General features: G+C 43.0%; 1 protein-coding gene across 3 annotated transcripts in view; it reads left to right on the forward strand.

Annotated features, from left to right (window-relative positions):
• LOC138296692 (adhesion G protein-coupled receptor F5-like) overlaps positions 1-17369 on the forward strand; it is a 1076691-nt gene that overhangs the window by 907795 nt on the left and 151527 nt on the right. The window lies entirely within an intron of this gene.

The raw sequence follows: 17369 nt of genomic DNA on the forward strand, positions 1-17369 counted from the left end.
GAATTTTGCAAAATGTGGAGGAGAAAAGGCAAAATGTTTGGGGGTTGCAGAGAAGGTAATTTTCAACATTCCATTTAAAAAACTTCTCTCGCTGATTTCCCTGTAGCTGAGTTATTAGATTCTTTGTTATTCTCTCCTCCTCTACCCAAGTTGGCTAGTGTGCTATTGTCCTCCGGGACCAGCTGAAGTTTTTGTTAGCTCCTTCCTTGACTTTATCCTACCTCTGTCCTTTTCCCATTCTAACCTATATGTGGTAGTAGGGTTTTAATTAGGCTTGGGCGGAGCTCATGGAGTTCCACTCAGCAGAATTCCGTGGAGTTGAATTAAAAATCTGTGGAATTCTGCGGTGGCGGACTTTCGTGAGCAGTGGAGTGGCACCCTGTCCTGAATGCACCTGATCACAGAAGCCCTAAGCAGGGACGGACCTGGTTAGCCAGGCCCAGCACTGCTTAGTGCTTCTGAGATCTGGCACATTCAGGACAGGGCTGTAGGAAGTGAAAGATGCCATTTGAGGCCTCTTATGCACTGGCCTACTCCATGTGCATTGCACACAGGGAAGGCCGGTGCACAAGAGGCCACGGCAGGATAGTGCACTAGAGGCCTGAAACAGCAGCTTTCGCTGCTGTTGCTCTGGCCTCAATTCATCCCAGGGTCATAGGCAGCGAAAGCTGCCGTTTCCGGCCTCTTGTGCACCAGTGTGCACAAAAAAAGAAAAAAAACAAGGGCTCACCTGGGTCCTCGTTGCCAGCGGCCTGGTGCTTTGCCTCCCTTAGCCCCCTGCTCCAGGGCCCAGCCTAGGCTACTGGGAGAGGAAGGCCTGGAATCCTCCTGGATCCAGAGTTGCTAGCACCAACTCCTTCACCATGGAGCCAAGACTGAGCAGAGCTCACTGCCCAACCCTAGTTTTAAAATATGGATTGACTCATCTCACTTTCCCTAAATCATTTCTGACATTATTGATGGTACGGTGTCAATTGAGATCTTTCCGAAAGTGCCAGATTCCACACATTTTAAAAGTCACACTTTGAATGTGGTCTTCGAACCTGCACAAATTGGTTGAAATGGTGGAAACCATTCCTCAGGTATGGAGAAACAACCACTTTGTGAATTTCATCTTTAGTTCATGGCCTGACAGTTCACATGGCCAGTACAGCTCCAGGACATCCCAGCTAAAATGTCTCTGGAGTCAGTTTTCTATTCCTAGTCTTATAAGTTGTCTGGATGAGGGAGAGAGACCATTCAAATCTTCTCCCATAGAAAACAGTTATAGGATCTATACTCAGCAGGGAAGCAGCTGTGGATGAGGTTTTGTCTCTAAACAAAAGTCAACCTGAAATGTACTAGACCTTTAACTCTTTCATATACAACCACCTTATCTGTGGCTAAAAGAGGATGTAAGCAACTTAAAAGGGCATGTCACAAGACTAAGGGTCTGTTGCAACTGTGACAGATATCCCATACGCCGAAATCAAAATACCATTGTTTTTTATGGTATTTCAACCTCAGCAGATGGAATATCCATCACGGTTGCGACAGAGTAACCCCTGCACTGAGATTTAAATCAGGGCCTAAATTGGAAGAGAAACTAGATTTGTCAAATTATAATAAACTGATGGCTTCCACTCAAGCATAATTTTATTGTTAACACAATGTAGCTGCTGACAATTCCTCTAAGGAAATTCTCACATTAGTGAGATCACTCTTCTCACCAAGTTGCGTGTCCTCCGCTATTAAGCAGTTGCAATAGTTCACAGATCAGGTCTCTCAATAGATTTGAGCCTCAAGTAAGTTCCATCTGTCACTCGCTAGGTTCCTTGGCAGTTGAGTCTGTTCCTGATCTGGAGGTTGTCTCCAATTGTCTCTCACCTTCTTCTGTGATCATGAGTAAGGAGTCCATGGTCCTTTTGGTGGATGAGAGGAGTCCCACTCTATCCCTTGGTCAGACCTCTTTCAAATCCTGTCACAGGAACTGTTTACGTCCTTTACAGCAACTGTAAAGTTGAACTCTCTCCTAGATCTAATCCCTCCTAAGTTTTGGAATACGGCTAAGCCTTTCTTGGAACCTTGTAATAACTGCTTAACCAACACCTAGATACTGGCAGAGTGGAAATGGCCCCCTGTTCTTTCCGGTTTTTGTCCCATTTCTCTTCTTCCTTTTGCTGTTACAATTTTGGAAAAGTATGTCAACTTTTTGCTCTCAAGTTTGCTGAAACAACATCGGATTCTCAAGCCTGTACGACGGTTTTCTTCTGGCCTACAGTAATGAAACTGCCATGGTTTTAAGTGACCTGTGATTGTCAGTTGATTATGCTTATCTTGGTTTTAGTGTGCCTCAATATGTTTGCTGCATTTAACACAGTGTTGTATTCCATTCTTCTCTCCAGGCTCAGGGATGTCAGAATTAGGGGAGCAACCTACTGATGGTGCAAATATTACTTAGAAGATAGGCATTGAACAACCTGTCTTCTTTCTTTCATGTCATGTTTTAGAGCGCAGGGCCAAGAGGTCTTTGAGGTGTCTGCACTCAATCCCACTCTGTTAAATATTTATATACATCCATTGGCTAGTTTAGTTAGGTAATTTGGCGTCAGTTGTATGAATCATGCAGACAACACTGATCATTGCATTGGATAGGACAGGGGCAGCCTCGCTTGAGGTATTCCATTAGTGCATGTCTGTGATATCTCTCAAGGCTTTGTTCTATTGTATTGACGTTTAATACAGATAGGACAGAGTTTTTGTGGGTTTCTCATTTCTCTTTGGCCAGACCTTTTCCTTCTAGCTGGCCTCCTGCTTGATCTAAATTCATTTTTCCAGTCCAATCTGTTAAATACCTTGAATTTCATCTGGATGAGAACTCGACGTTGGTGAAGCAGGCAAACCATCTAACATCTTCCTATTTCCTCTTCTAGAGGGTCCTAAGGAAGTTTATTCTACTCCTACCTCTATCAGCTCACCAGATAATGGTTCAGGCGACTATTCTTAGCTGTCTTGACTACTGAAACTCTTTTTGGGTGCCCCACAGGGTGCGCTGAATAGTCTCAAGGGCATTCAAAACATGGCAGCCAAGTTTGCTCTTGGCCTGCCGATGCATGCTTTATCCTCCTCTGCACTGTGCATGTTACAATGGCTGCTGATGGCCAAAATGATTACTTTTAAATCTTCATGCAATTTATTCTCCCCTCCAGGCTTAGGGAGGTTGGAATTGAGGAACAGCCTATCAATGATGCAAATCTTACTTAGAGGATAGACATCACGCAATATATCTTCCTCCTTTCATGTCATCTTTTAGAGCATCGGGCCCAGGGGTCCTTTAGAGGTCTGCACTCAGCCCCCCGTTTAATATCTACATCCAGCCATTGGCTACTTTAGTTAGGTCATTTGGTTTCATTTGGATGAATTATGCAGACAACACTCATCTTATTGTTGCTTTGGAAGGAGAGGGTACCCTAGTTTGAGGTATTCCATCAGTGCCTAGAAGTTTCATACTGATAAGACGGAGGATCTGTGGGTTTCTCATTTTAATTTGACCTATCCTTCTCCTCCTATGTTCTGGCGTCCAATTTGGTCAAATTCTCCTTTTCCAGTCCAGTTCAAAAACCTTAGTTTTCATCTGGATGAGAACTTCATTTTCAGGAAAAATACTCTAACATCTTCCCATTTCATCATCTTGAGGGTTATTAGGGAGACTTTTCCTCTGGCAGCACATTGGATACTTGGTCAGGCAACTAGTCTTAGCCTTCTTGGCTACAGTAATTCTCTTTTTCTGATTGCTTCACACGGTGTGATAAATAAATTCCAGTGCATTCAAACCATAGTTAGTTAGTGCTTGGCCTACCTTGGCATGCCTCTTCCTTTTCTGCACTGTGTGTTACATTGGTCTCTGGTGATCAAAATAATTACTTTAACATTTGTGTGCATTGTCCATTGTGACATATATAGATCTAGCCAACTGTAGTTGAGGCAGAGGTTCAACATCTAACTGCTGATTGGGACCCTTTGTTCTATGGACGCTTCTCAGTTCAAAAATTTCAGCAAGCTCACTGAGGCAGGAGAGCCTTCTCGTGGTGATTTGGAGACTATGGAATTTCCTTTGTATCACACTGTGGAAACTATGTACCTGCACTTCAGAAAAGCCCTGGAAACTTCTTTGTATTGTGTATGATTCATTTGTACAGCTGGGTAGAGAGGTTTTGGGTCTTTCTTTTTTTCTATTGTTTGTACTTGAATTACTTTACACCATTTTCACATGTTGCTTGATTTGGATTCAGCTCTGGGTGGGGTAGTTGTTAGTCTCCTAGTGGCAGGATACATGTATGGAATTTGTGTGCTTATAAACTCCTAACATAGCATAACACAACAAGCTACAAGAGCCATTTTCCTACAGCCTCCCAGCTTGTCATAGTTTGGACTCTTGCTCTGAGCAAGACTGCTGGTTTAAGGAGGACAGTACTTTTGTTTGTGGGCGACTATGCCTTTCCTACAACAAGTCGCAACTGTTGTCCCAACCTTACCGGCTCACTAGCAGTACCTCACCAGAAACACAATAGTAAGAGTGATTTATGGCAGCCGTTACACATGGACTCGAGAATAAGATATCTCAGGGAGTGTCGTGGTTAAACAGAGATTACCCCTTTCTCACAGATTTATCATGTCTCATGCAAACACAGGCAATGACAAAGATGCAGTAGATTTTCAATAGTTTTTATTTAACATAACTGCAATTTGCGATAAGTTGCATGGGCTGTAATGATTAGGATAATTAATAATGCAAGAAACAGAATTATGAAGACAAGAGTCATTATTACAAAGACCCCCACCATCTTGCAATGTGTAGAAAAGACATACGAGATGTAATATGCCCTAGTACCCTAATGTGAAAAGGCCTAACCTCCTACCTAAAGGAGAGCTGGGTTTGTTAAACCTAATCTGCCAATGCCATGTCCATGAGAGGAGCCCACATCCTTGTTACCTTGGAATGAGGTCTCTATCTCAGACTCCGCAGGGACACGAAGACTGGGTCAGCGTCAAGACAACTGCAGTATCGGTATCAGCGATGGTGGCGATGCCCTCTGGTCGGAATCCCTCTGATTATCTGTCTAAAGTGTGATGTTTTTATACAGATCTACAAGGACCCCTGACGTAGGTGTGTTCCCAAACAATAGATAACAGACATGCTTGGGAAGGCAATTAATATAAACAATCCCTCAAAAGTATAGAGAGGGAAAATCCCTAAGTGTGAACACCTACTGTTTGTTTGTCTTTGGTGCTTGATATTGACGCCTTGGCGCAGTAACACTGATAATGTTACCCATAACAAGTGGCCTATCTATAAACAAGGCAGCCATCTTAGAAGAAATAAATAATTAAATGGGCTAAGACAGAGCAAGCTAAGTAGGTTAAAAGTCACTCCGTGACGGGGGCACGAGTCTGCAAGCCAGAGGCTAAGCTAACTCCTGTTATCCCATTAAAACGAACTAGGAATCACTACAAGCTGACCAGTGGTAACAGGACCTGGACTAAACCCACCTATTGGCATCTGCCTGCTGCCCTGTGAGTATCTAAATGCCTCCCCTCAGGTCCTGGTGGCTTTTGAAGTGTACTCCTGTGGTTGATTTGAACTTAAAGGACTAAAGTCAGAAGGTAAAATATTTGAACAGGATGAACCTGGTTAGCGCTCCATTGCAGTCAGCATCAAATTGCGCCTGGGTCCTATTCTACCACGATTTGTGCTTCCTGCCACCAGTTCTACTTACATTTTACAAATTCATATATCCGGTCCTCCTTATTGGATTTTTTTCATTTCGGTGTCATTTAATTCATTATAAAGTACTCTATTTTATTTGGTTTTATTGTTTTGCATTTTAACTTTATTACTGTTTTAGTATGCCATAAATACTTTACACATTACCTCTAAGTTAAGCCTGTCTGTTCTGTGCCATGACTACCAGAGGGTTAAATTCAGGTTTATTTAGAGACTGTGTTGGTTTATCCTGACAAGGACTGTGGATATTACCTGAGGTGGTACCTCAACTAATAGCCCAATTTCTCACACTGACATTTCTGAGAATGGAGGACAGGGAAGTGGGAAACAGGAGACAGTTCCTCCTAGAAATTCAATAAGGTCTGTTTGCTGCAGAGGACTGCTGGATAGGCCTCCTGAGTACAGCCTTTAAGTATAGGGTGGGATTGCTCTCTTTGTTGTTAAGAATATAAAGGGGTCCTTCAGAAAGGGTTAGATGCTGTCTGTCTTCCAGATCACTGTCAGGTATGGCTGTTGATTTCAAACACCCAAGAGACACTTTGCCACTGTTTGTCAGAGTGAATGTGCTGCTCAGCCGAAAAGATGTATTATCGCACTAAACTGCTGTTGCTGACCTCGAAGCGACTCAGCCATCACCCCGCACTGGAGACTGAGAGCAGACTGATTGCTGCCTCGACCCAGAGAAGGCCACATCTGCTCAATTACCAAATCAACAGATAGTTCATGAGGAAGGAACCCTGCCACAACATGTGGCATCAAATCTTCAGCCAAAGCTCTGTGCCTGAAATAGGGTCATCGACCAAAGACAGACACATGCCTGTCACTGTCTCCAGACCCTATCATGCAGCCGGTGTCTGCTTACTGGAAATGGGGCAGCTGACTCTCACACCTGCTGCAGACACATCTTCACTGTAGGAAGGGGGCCCAAACTGAACTGTGGTTGGCCGAGCGAGGCCTACAACAGACTTGCACCAGTTTATGAGATAACAGCTGAGAGAATGAGTCCTTGCATTTTGCATACCACACAGGTGGAAGGTGGATGGGGAGCAGAAGCAGCATTATCATCGGAGGATAATAGTCCTGCACCAGATACTATAAGTACCTGGTAAAATTTGTAGTGTGTAATATTAAACTTTACTCATTAAAGTAAGCCTCTTTCACAAAGATATCAACTGGCTGGACAATAAATTTACTATGCTGTTGAATATCTGTTGAATTCAGATCTCGCACCATTCTCACTACCTTCTTTGAAAAGCCTGTAAATGCTTGCCATCGCTACTGCTGAGAGTGAAGTGCAGAAGACATTTTACTTGGCCCAGTTTGCAGAGCCATTATAAGGTGGAGCTGGGGAGATCAGAGGCAAACAACCCCAGCCACAGATGTGACCTAGTAGCCCCCAGTTTCCCCTGACCTCTCAAATGGGTCAAAGCAAAATCTTTAAAATTAAACTTAAGTGAAAGAAAATGGAGTGGAATTACTATTAAAAAATCAGCTAACAGCCTAAAGGAAACAATGAGAGGTCGCAATGTTGTGGGTGTATGATTGGATAGACGTTATTGGCTCCTCCTTGTCAAAGTCTAACGAGGACCATCACCTAAGTACCCTCTGTGGGTGACTTGGAATGAAGATAAGGTGAGAAAGGGTTGGTGTTTCATAGCAGGTATGGGAAAATGCATATTTTTGCTTGGTCACCCCCATTTTATCCTAAATATTATTGCTGAACACTTGGTTACTGCCCCCCAGATCCCTGTGTATGTGCTAAGGCCACTAAAACATGTTGAAATTTAGTAATCCGTGGTTGGCTTATTTCACTCTCTTATACATTTGTGGTATATGGTACAGAAAATACAATTATGACATAGAAACTTAATATAACTTGTTGACACAGCACTTATTGCGCTGTCCGCTTGTGTGACAAGTGTAACTAGTGTGACAAAGAAAATATGGCTGTAGGCCTACAAGTGTAGCCTGACTGCTGCAGTTTATTAAACCTACAGCCTGACTTGTTAAAGTAACCCCTTTAAAAGGGGAATATTCTTCCTTTTAAATAATGTCACCTCTATGTATGTCTTGTAGCCCACAAGGTAGTATGCATAGTGTTAAAAAATGTGACATGTAAAAATGTAATGTCACAATGTCTCTGCAGTGACCACTCCCCAAAAGCTATTTTTACTGAGAAAGGCCATGACTATCGCAAGGGAAAACTAGAGTGTAGATTGAAATATTGATTCTGTATCTTTGTAATTATTAATAAAAATCCAATGGTGAGTGTGAATTTTTAGTAAATATTTAATTTTCTAAAATTAAATCTCCAGCCGCTCCCAGTCATGTGCTTGACCTTAATGAGGTGTGCCCACTGCTCCCAGAGTGAGGTCAGTGGCTTAGTATTGGGTAGTTGTTTTCCTCCCCTAGTTGATGTGAGTCTGGCAACTGAATGAATTTCAAAGGGGCCTGCACTGTCACAAGTAAACATCAGATTACACCTGGGAAGCACCAGACTTTGTCCCCATTGTCAGGCTTGCAGCAGTCCCACTGGAGGAAATGCTAACCCCAGGGGAAACCTCTTCAATTTAAATAATGCCTTGCAGCCTACAAGGTAGGGTTCATAGTGTTAAAAATGGGACATGTAAAAATGTAATGTTACCATGTCTCTGCAGTGATCAACCATCAAACGCTAGTTTGACTGTGGAAGTCCATGACTATAGCTTGGGAAAACTAGAGTGTAGATTAAAATATTGATTCTGTATCTTGGGCAGGGACCAGCTAGAGAAGTTCTACAACCATTCTTTTAAATATGTATTAAAAGTGAGGTCAGTGGCCTAGTAGTGGGCAGTTGCTATCTTCCCCTAGTAGGGAGACCAGTTGATGTGGGTCTGGAAACTGAATGAACTTCAAAGGGGCCTGCACTGTTACAAGTAAACATCAGGATACAGCTGAGAAGCTCCAGACTTTGTCCCCATAGTCTGGCTTACAGCAATCCCACTGGAGGAAAAGCTAACCCCAAAACTGGTCTTGAGTGACACAGGCTCTGTTTCTCCACCTTGAAGTTTGGGAATAAGGTGCACCAATGGATTGTTTCTAGGGGGGCAAAGGCGGGTCTGCTGCAGATGTGGATAGGGTTGCTACCAGGAACTTTTACCCCCCTTGGTTATGAAAAGCCAAGAGTCACCTTCACCCATTACTAGCAGTTGCCAGGCATAAATGTGGCACCCCAAGGAACCATCCTTATTACAACTATAATATTTGAACGTGCTTCTCTGTTGATTCAAAAGTGCTTGTGTGTGTGTGGGTTAGTGAGACATGAGTACATGCATGAGATTGTCATGTAGGTTCTCATTATCCTAATGAGACTACTGGATTTGGGCGACAGAGTCACCTCTACTGCGGGGGACTGAGTCTGATCCTGCACCATGTGACACCTGTTGGCCTAATCTGGGTTTATTTCAGCTAACTAGAAGTGCCTCATCTCCACCCAAGAGCAGGGATGATTGGGGCAACCGGGCGCATGACATAGGTGACTCCTCAGAGGTATTGTGATCACTCAGATCTCATCTGTTTTTCTCAGTTACATTAGTTTCACGTATGCAAGGAGAATCAGAGAAAGAGTAAAGTTCAATAAGGTTTTATTGAAGTAACTGCATACTAGATAATAAAGCATGTATTGCAATACCTAGGACGATGAAGCACAATAAGATTGCAATTGTGACAAGGAGAGTAAAACACAAGAATAACACTATCATATTGTCCCTAAGGTTTGTAGGGATAGTTCCTACCTAAGCTATGTTAGAGCACAGCATGTTAAGCTCTAATTCTGCCTTTCAAATTCCCCCTGGGAAGACATCATCCCTCATGCCTGAGCAAGAGGCCTGTAGTCTACATAAGCAGCTGTAGCGATGCAATAAGCAATCAGCACTCAGTCATAGTCATCTGTCTGGAATCTCCCTCTAACGTACATCGGCCAAAGTAGTGTTTTTATAATAAAACAACTGATGTTCCAAGAAAGGAGTATGTTCCTGTGAACATTGGAGACAAAGCCTACCACCTTTGCTGGCAACCTATATGCTGCAGCCTTGAGAAAAGCACAGAGTGAAAGAAATGTCTTGTTTAAGAACGCAGTGCTGACCTAGGCGAAGAACTGCTAGATAGAGAAAATAAAACAAGACCGCAAATGTGGCTTATGTTAAAATAATATAAAAAAGCTAAAATAAAACATATCTAGGTTAAAGTGCACAGCGGCAGGCCTAGTTTGCTAAAATAACGTGTATAAAACTATAACTTAAAATGGCTACACAACATGGTAATGGGTTGATGAGTGAGTGCACAGACTGAAGACATGGTGAGTGGCTGAGTGCATTGTCTTGCATTGCTGGATAATAACAGGAGTGGAAAACAACTTCATGTTGCCTAGGGACCCGGGGTCACCTCCAGCACTTTCTCCATGAACACAGATTCATCATTCATTCATCAATCCATCAATTGGCAGTTTATCCATCCATACATTTGTCTATTCACCCAAACATTGATGTAATTACTAATCTGTTCATTTATCCATCCATGGGTTAATTCACTCATACATTTATCCAACCATTCCTTTACTGATCTACTAGCTAATCTGTGCACTATATCACTCACTCATTGTTTCATCTGTGGTCACTCATTGTAGGAAGATGGCTCTGTATATACTATTTCAAAGTAAGAAATAGTGTGCACAGAGTCCAAGGGTTCCCCTTAGAGGTAAGATAGTGGCAAAAAGAGATAATTCTAATGCTCTATTTTGTGGTAATGTGGGCGAGCAGTAGGCTTATCAGAGGGTAGAGTTAAGCATTTGTTGTACACACACAGGCAATAAATGAGGAACACGCACTCAAAAACAAATTCCAGGCCAATAGGTTTTTATATAGAAAAATATATTTTCCTAGTTTATTTTAAGAACCACAGGTTCAAGATTTACAAACAATACTTTAAATGAAAGGTATTTCACTCAGGTACCTTAGGAACTTTAAATTATCACAATAGCTTGTACAGTTTTGGCAAAAAATGGCAATAAGCTATTTTAAAAGTGGACACTGCAAAAATCAACAGTTCCTGGGGGAGGTAAGTAATTGTTAAGTTCACAGGTAAGTAAAACACTTACAGGGTTCAAAGTTGGTTTTAAGGTAGCCCAGCGTTGGGGGTTCAAGGCAACCTCAAAGTTACCACACCAGCAGCTCAGGGCCGGTTAGGTGCAGAAGTCAGAGTGGTGCCCAAAACACTTAGGCTTCAATGGAAATAGGGGTTCCCCGGTTCCAGTCTGCCAGCAGGTAAGTGCCCGCCACTTCGGAGGGCAGACCAGGGGGTTTTGTAGGGCACCGGAGGGGACCCAAGCAGGCACAGAAAGTACACCCTCAGTGGCACAGGGGCGGCCAGGTGCAGAGTGCAAACAGGTGTCGTGTTTTCAATAGGAATCAATGGGGAGACCCGGGGGTCTCTTCAACAATGCAGGCAGGCACGGGGGGTTCCTCGGGGTAACCACTACCTGGGCTAGGCAGAGGGTCACCTGGGGGTCGCTCCTGCACTGGAGTTCGGTTCCATCAGGTCCTGGGGGCTGCGGGTGCAGTGTGGTTTCCAGGTGTCGGGTTCCTTGAAGCAGGCAGTCGCGGTCAGGGGGAGCCTCTGGATTTCCTCTGCAGGCGTCGCTGTGGTGGCTCAGGGGGGTCAACTCTGGCTACTCACGGGCTCGCAGTTGCCGGGGAGTCCTCCCTGTAGTGTTGGTTTTCCGCAGGTCGAGCCGGGGCGTCAGGTGCAGAGTGGAAAGTCTCACGCTTCCGTCAGGAAACGTGTGGCCTTTAAAAGTTGCTTCTTTGTTGCAAAGTTGCAGTTTTGTTGAACAGGGCCGCTGTTCTCGGGAGCTTCTTGGTCCTTTTAGATGCAGGGTAGTCCTCTGAGGCTTCAGAGGTCGATGGACCCTGTGGGATGTGTCGCTGTTGCAGTTTTTCTCGAAGTGGGGAGACAGGCCGGTTGGGCTGGGGCCAAAACAGTTGGTGTCTCCGTCTTCTCTGCAGGGCTTCAGGTCAGCAGTCCTTCTTCGTCTTCAGGTTGCAGGAATCTATCTTCCTTGGTTCTGGGGGCCCCTAAATACTCAATTTAGGGGTGTGTTTAGGTCTGGGAGGGCAGTAGCCAATGGCTACTGGCCCTGAGGGTGGCTACACCCTCTTTGTGCCTCCTCCCTGTGGGGAGGGGGGCACATCCGTAATCCTATTGGGGGAATCCTCCATCTGCAAGATGGAGGATTTCTAAAAGTCAGAGTCACCTCAGCTCAGGACACCTTAGGGGTTGTCCTGACTGGTCAGTGACTCCTCTTTGTTTTTCTCATTATCTCCTCCAGCCTTGCTGCCAAAATGGGGGGCCGTGGTCGGAGGTGCGGGCATCTCCACTAGCTGGGATGCCCTGTGGCGCTGTAACAAAGGGGGTGAGCCTTTGAGGCTCACCACCAGGTGTAACAGTTCCTGCAGGAGGAGGTGAGAAGCACCTCCACCCAGTACAGGCTTTGTTCCTGGCCACAGAGTGACAAAGGCACTCTCCCCATGTGGCCAACAACATGTCTGGTGTGTGACAGGCTGGCAAAAACTAGTCACCCCACACTGGTAGTCAGGTATGTTTTCAGGGGGCATCTCTAAGATGCCCTCTGGGGGTATTTCACAATAAAATGTACACTGGCATCAGTGTGCATTTATTGTGCTGAGAAGTTTGATACCAAACATCACAGTTTTCAGTGTAGCCATTATAGTGCTGTGGAGTTCGTGTTTGACAGACTCCCAGACCATATACCCTTATGGCTACCCTGCACTTACAATGTCTAAGGTTTTGCTTAGACACTGTAGGGTCATAGGGCCCATGCACCTATGCCCTCACCTGTGGTATAGTGCACCCTGCCTTAGGGCTGTAAGGCCTGCTAGAGGGATGACTTATCTATGCCATAGGCAGTGTGAGGTTGGCATGGCACTCTGAGGGGAGTGCCATGTCGAATTAGTCATTTTCTCCCCACCAGGACACACAAGCTGGCCAGCAGTGTGTATGTGTTGAGTGAGGGGTCCCCAGGGTGGCATATGACATGCTGCAGCCCTTAGAGACCTTCCTGGCTTGGTACCAGGGGTACCAGTTACAAGGGACTTACCTGGATGCCAGGGTTGTGTCAATTGTGGAGACAAAGGTACAGTTTTAGGGAAAGAACACTGGTGCTGGGGCCTGGTTAGCAGGCCTCAGCACACTTTCAAATCATAACTTGGCATCAGCAAAGGCAAAAAGTCAGGGGGTAACCATGCCAAGGAGGCATTTCCTTACACTCATCCATTCAAGCGTGCACTCACTTAGCTATCTATTATTTCAAACTTTGGCTCATTTTGCGTTCTCCCATTCACCAATCTGCACAGTAACAATTACAAATTTGCCACTCAAAGAAGAAATACTTAATCATAATTACCTGACCCATTGGCTCTGACAATGTTTGTTTGTATATTTCATTTATTTTCCGTAATCTTCTTCTTCTACAGATCTTCCTACTTTACCCTTTTCTCTCATACCTCTTTTCCCATGTATGTATCCACTCACCATGCCGATCATATCCTAGATCAAGTCTTTTCCAATGTGAAGACTGAATTGTCGAGTCCTTACTATTAGTATGGTGAGATCACAGTCTAATTAAGTTTAAATGGCGAAAATCCAAACATAACCACCTTCCTTTGGAGGAAACCAAAACCATGTCAAGAGCCTTCCACAAAATTCTAACGGCAGACAGGTGCCACTTCTTGGACGCATATCCCCCTTTGCTTTCTGGGGATCTTGAATTGGACGTTGAGTGCATGGATGACTGGATTCTTAACAGCATTAATGAGTTGGCTCCTGTGTGTGTAGTCATATCCCTCAGCACTTATGAGTTGACCCCTTTGTTTAATGAGAACCTTAGGACTCATAAAAACCTTATAAATGCCTTGAGAGGAAATGGAGGAAAAGTTATAAATTGGATGGCAAATATACCTACATGTTAGCATTAAAAGACTATTGCGCACAGGTCCGGTTAGCTAAAAAAGCATTCTTTGTGACAGGGATTGAAGAGTCAGGCAAAACTGTAAAAATGTTCATGAATCCTGCTGCTGCCATCAGAGGCCTACAACCCACAGCTGAATAAGGTGACCTGCCGGCCTTGTATTTTCTTGACAAAATTACTACTATCCAAGCAAGCCTACTTATTGACTCACAGGCTGCTGATATTCCCCTTTTATATTCCAGCAGGTCCACTCCTGAGACGCCTATTCTTTTTAACTTCCCATCTATTCCATGGCAGAATCATCGGTGGCCATTAAGTGCCTTAAACCAGGGTCCCCATCTGACCAATGCCCTCACAGTATACTTGTTAAAGCGGCTCAAGTTATTAACCCCATTGCAAATAGAGTTTTGAATTTGTCATTGTCTTCCAGAATGGTTCCAGTTCGAAAAGTGCCAGAATTCTGCCTTTACTCAAAAAACCTACGGCTGATCCTAAAGTCCTAATGAGTTATAGGCCTATCTCTCCTCCTTGCCTTTTCAAAACATTTTGCAAACTCACAAATCTCAGGATACTTAGAAAGTTATATTCTCCCTTATCCAAGTCAGTCAGAATTCAGAACTAACTGCAGTGCAGAGACAGCCCTTTTAGAGGTTGTTGAGCACATTAAGAGCATTCTAGATGAAGGGATTCGTGGGGCATAAAGTTCACTATTGGCATTGCCAGAGCAGGTGGAAGCATGGACCATTCTAAAATCCTGTTTGAAAACTATTACTTTAAAAAACAAATAACACTTATTTAGTCTAATGTGCTAGTACTACAAAGATGAAAAGGTTCTGCATGTCAATGAAATACATTTTTGGCATATTTGCAGAGACTTTTTCACATTTAACACTTTTTTGCAAAATGTCTTTACAAACGAAGGTGGCCTGAAAGTTAAGTGTGCAGGACACCCTTCTTACTTGCTTTCTTTCATGTTAACTAACTTGTAAATAATTGCTCTCCTGTTTTCAACAGGGGGCACTTGCAAAGTTCAGGAGTCCGCTTGTGGACTGATTTAGTCTGATGTACTAGTATTACTATGATGGAACAGTTCTGCATGTGAATGAACAACATTATAGGAATTTTTGCTGAGACACTTTCATATTTAATACTTTTTTGCAAAATTCATCTTCTTTATTGAGTCCATTTGATTTGTGAAACTGCCATTTTGGGAACAAAGTAGGAAAATGAATTTCAGTCTCATTTTCAGCATAACATAGGGCAATCATATGACAATTAACAATGTTTATGGCCCATTGTCAGCAGAATTGTAACACAACTTGGCAATGCTTGGCTTTCACTTTGATGTGTAAAGCATATGCTTTATTTCTGACATCTGTGACAACTCGTTTTGGAGAGTTGGATAAGTTTAAAGGCACTTTTTATGAAAGCATTTGTGTTAATATTTAGCTACACAATAATTAGGTATTCTATTTTCAACAAAAGGTCTAGGAAACCCACTGAACATCCATTATTACTATTTTTAACTACTAAACAAGCAGTCACAATTGCAGGTATCCTACAGGCAGTACGGTTGTGATTGGAATGGTGCAGCAGGTGCAATGGCACAGGAGTCAAAATATCTAGAAAACCCACTGAACACTGATTATTTCTATAATTTACCACTAAACAAGTAGTAACAACTGCAGTTACCCTGCAGGTGGTAGGGACACAATTTGAAAAGCGTAGCAGATGCAGTGACACAGGGGTCAAAATGTCTAGGAAACCCACTGAACACCGATTATTGCTATGCTTTACTATTAAACAAGCAGTCGCAAAAGCAGTTACCCTGCAGGCGGTAGGGCTACGATTTGAATGGTGAGGCAGTGGCACAGGGCTCAAAGATCAAGGTTCAGAAGGAAACCTACTAAACACCGATTATTGCTATATTTTATCACTACCCCAACTCAGAACCAGCTATGGTCAATGTCTCCCCAATCCCTAGTGAGTGTCTGCCACCCCAGTTATGACGGAGTAACCATCCTCTGAACTCTAAATCAGGCCCTTAATCTGTTGTACTACTGCTAAGATGAAACAGTTCTGCATGTGAATAAAATGCATTTTGGGAATTTTTGAAAATACTTTTTCATATTTTACATGTTTGTTGCAAGATGTCTTCAAAAATGAAGGTGGCCCAAAAGTTAACTGTGCAGGATACCCTAGTTACTTGCTTTCTTTCATGTTGATTAACTTGTAAATGCATGCCTGATAGTTTTGAACAGGAGGGCACAACCAATAGTAAGGAGTGTACTTGCAGTCCACAGATTATAGATCTACAGGGACGTTATAGTATAGATTGCACAGCAGCACTGGCTTCAGTGCAGCATAGTTGCAAGTAAAAAAAAAGCTATAACGCAGTGAACACTGGCTCTGTCAAAAAGCTATTTTTAACTTTACTCTCGACCATTTGTAACATGCCTAAAATACATTAGCAAAGCCAATAGATCTTGCATAGGCAAAGCCTATTAGCATTGCCAATGCTTGTTAATAAAGTTGCATGTATACAATGCATGCAATAACTCCATAACACCAAGAGTTATTGCAGGAATACAATTTTAACCCGTAAGGTTCCCTAAGAAATGAAGAATGATAAGAAAGTTTGTAATTCTACACTCAATTCTAGTCATTGCTAATTTTACCCAGATTTCCTCCCTGTGATGTGATCTGCTTTCAGCAGCTTAAATCTCCTGGTGGAAAACAATTGGTCTGTGGTAGAACCCTGTACTTTGACAGAGCCCGATTTTCATGAAATTGTACTTTACACATTACATGTGTTTGGTAACCCTCGTTTGAACATTAGCTGCAGACTGCAGCCACCACAACACAAAAGCACAAGGAGGCAATCACTACTCCACATTCCAAAACTGTGTTGTCTGCAGCTCATGCAGAAACTTCTGAATTACTGAGACAGTGCATGCACTGAAAAACATTTCCACAGTTCAGTTCAGCGCTATTTCATAGGGGCAGAAGGTATACATAATACAGACCATATCAGCGCTTCTCTAATGTTTTAGAACCACGACCCAATTTTTAGAACAACAAACTTTCACAACCCACCTAGCTTTCATGGACATGACATTGGCAATTTTTTTATTGTAACTAAGGCAGTAGCGCACTGTCATTAGCACATAGAACATTTTCCAATGAAAAAGGTACTACATTTTTACGGACATACAGTTTGACTGCTACAAATATCTTACACAGAAATGATAATGTGTGGGTTTCAGTGAATATTTATCATTCGCTCTTTACCAACAAAAAGTTTCTTGCTTTGTTTTGAACCTATTATTTCTTTCATCCCACTTCAGAATTTGAAAAAAAGTGCTTAATTTTTGCTTTCCGAATTGCTCTGTGTACTCTTCATTTCCAGGTATTTAAATGCTTTTATTTACAAAAAGTGGCATCCTTCAGCATTCCCTTTTACACTTCATGTGTTACAGCAGGATTGCAACATAATTCACTTTATTTTCCCTTCTCTGGTTTCAAAGTGAGAGGCATTTGTTAGCACCAAATTCCATGTTTAAAAGCAGAAACGCAAATTTG

Source organism: Pleurodeles waltl, chromosome 5 (genome assembly GCF_031143425.1).
Source record: "Pleurodeles waltl isolate 20211129_DDA chromosome 5, aPleWal1.hap1.20221129, whole genome shotgun sequence".
Taxonomy (NCBI): Eukaryota; Metazoa; Chordata; class Amphibia; order Caudata; family Salamandridae; genus Pleurodeles; species Pleurodeles waltl.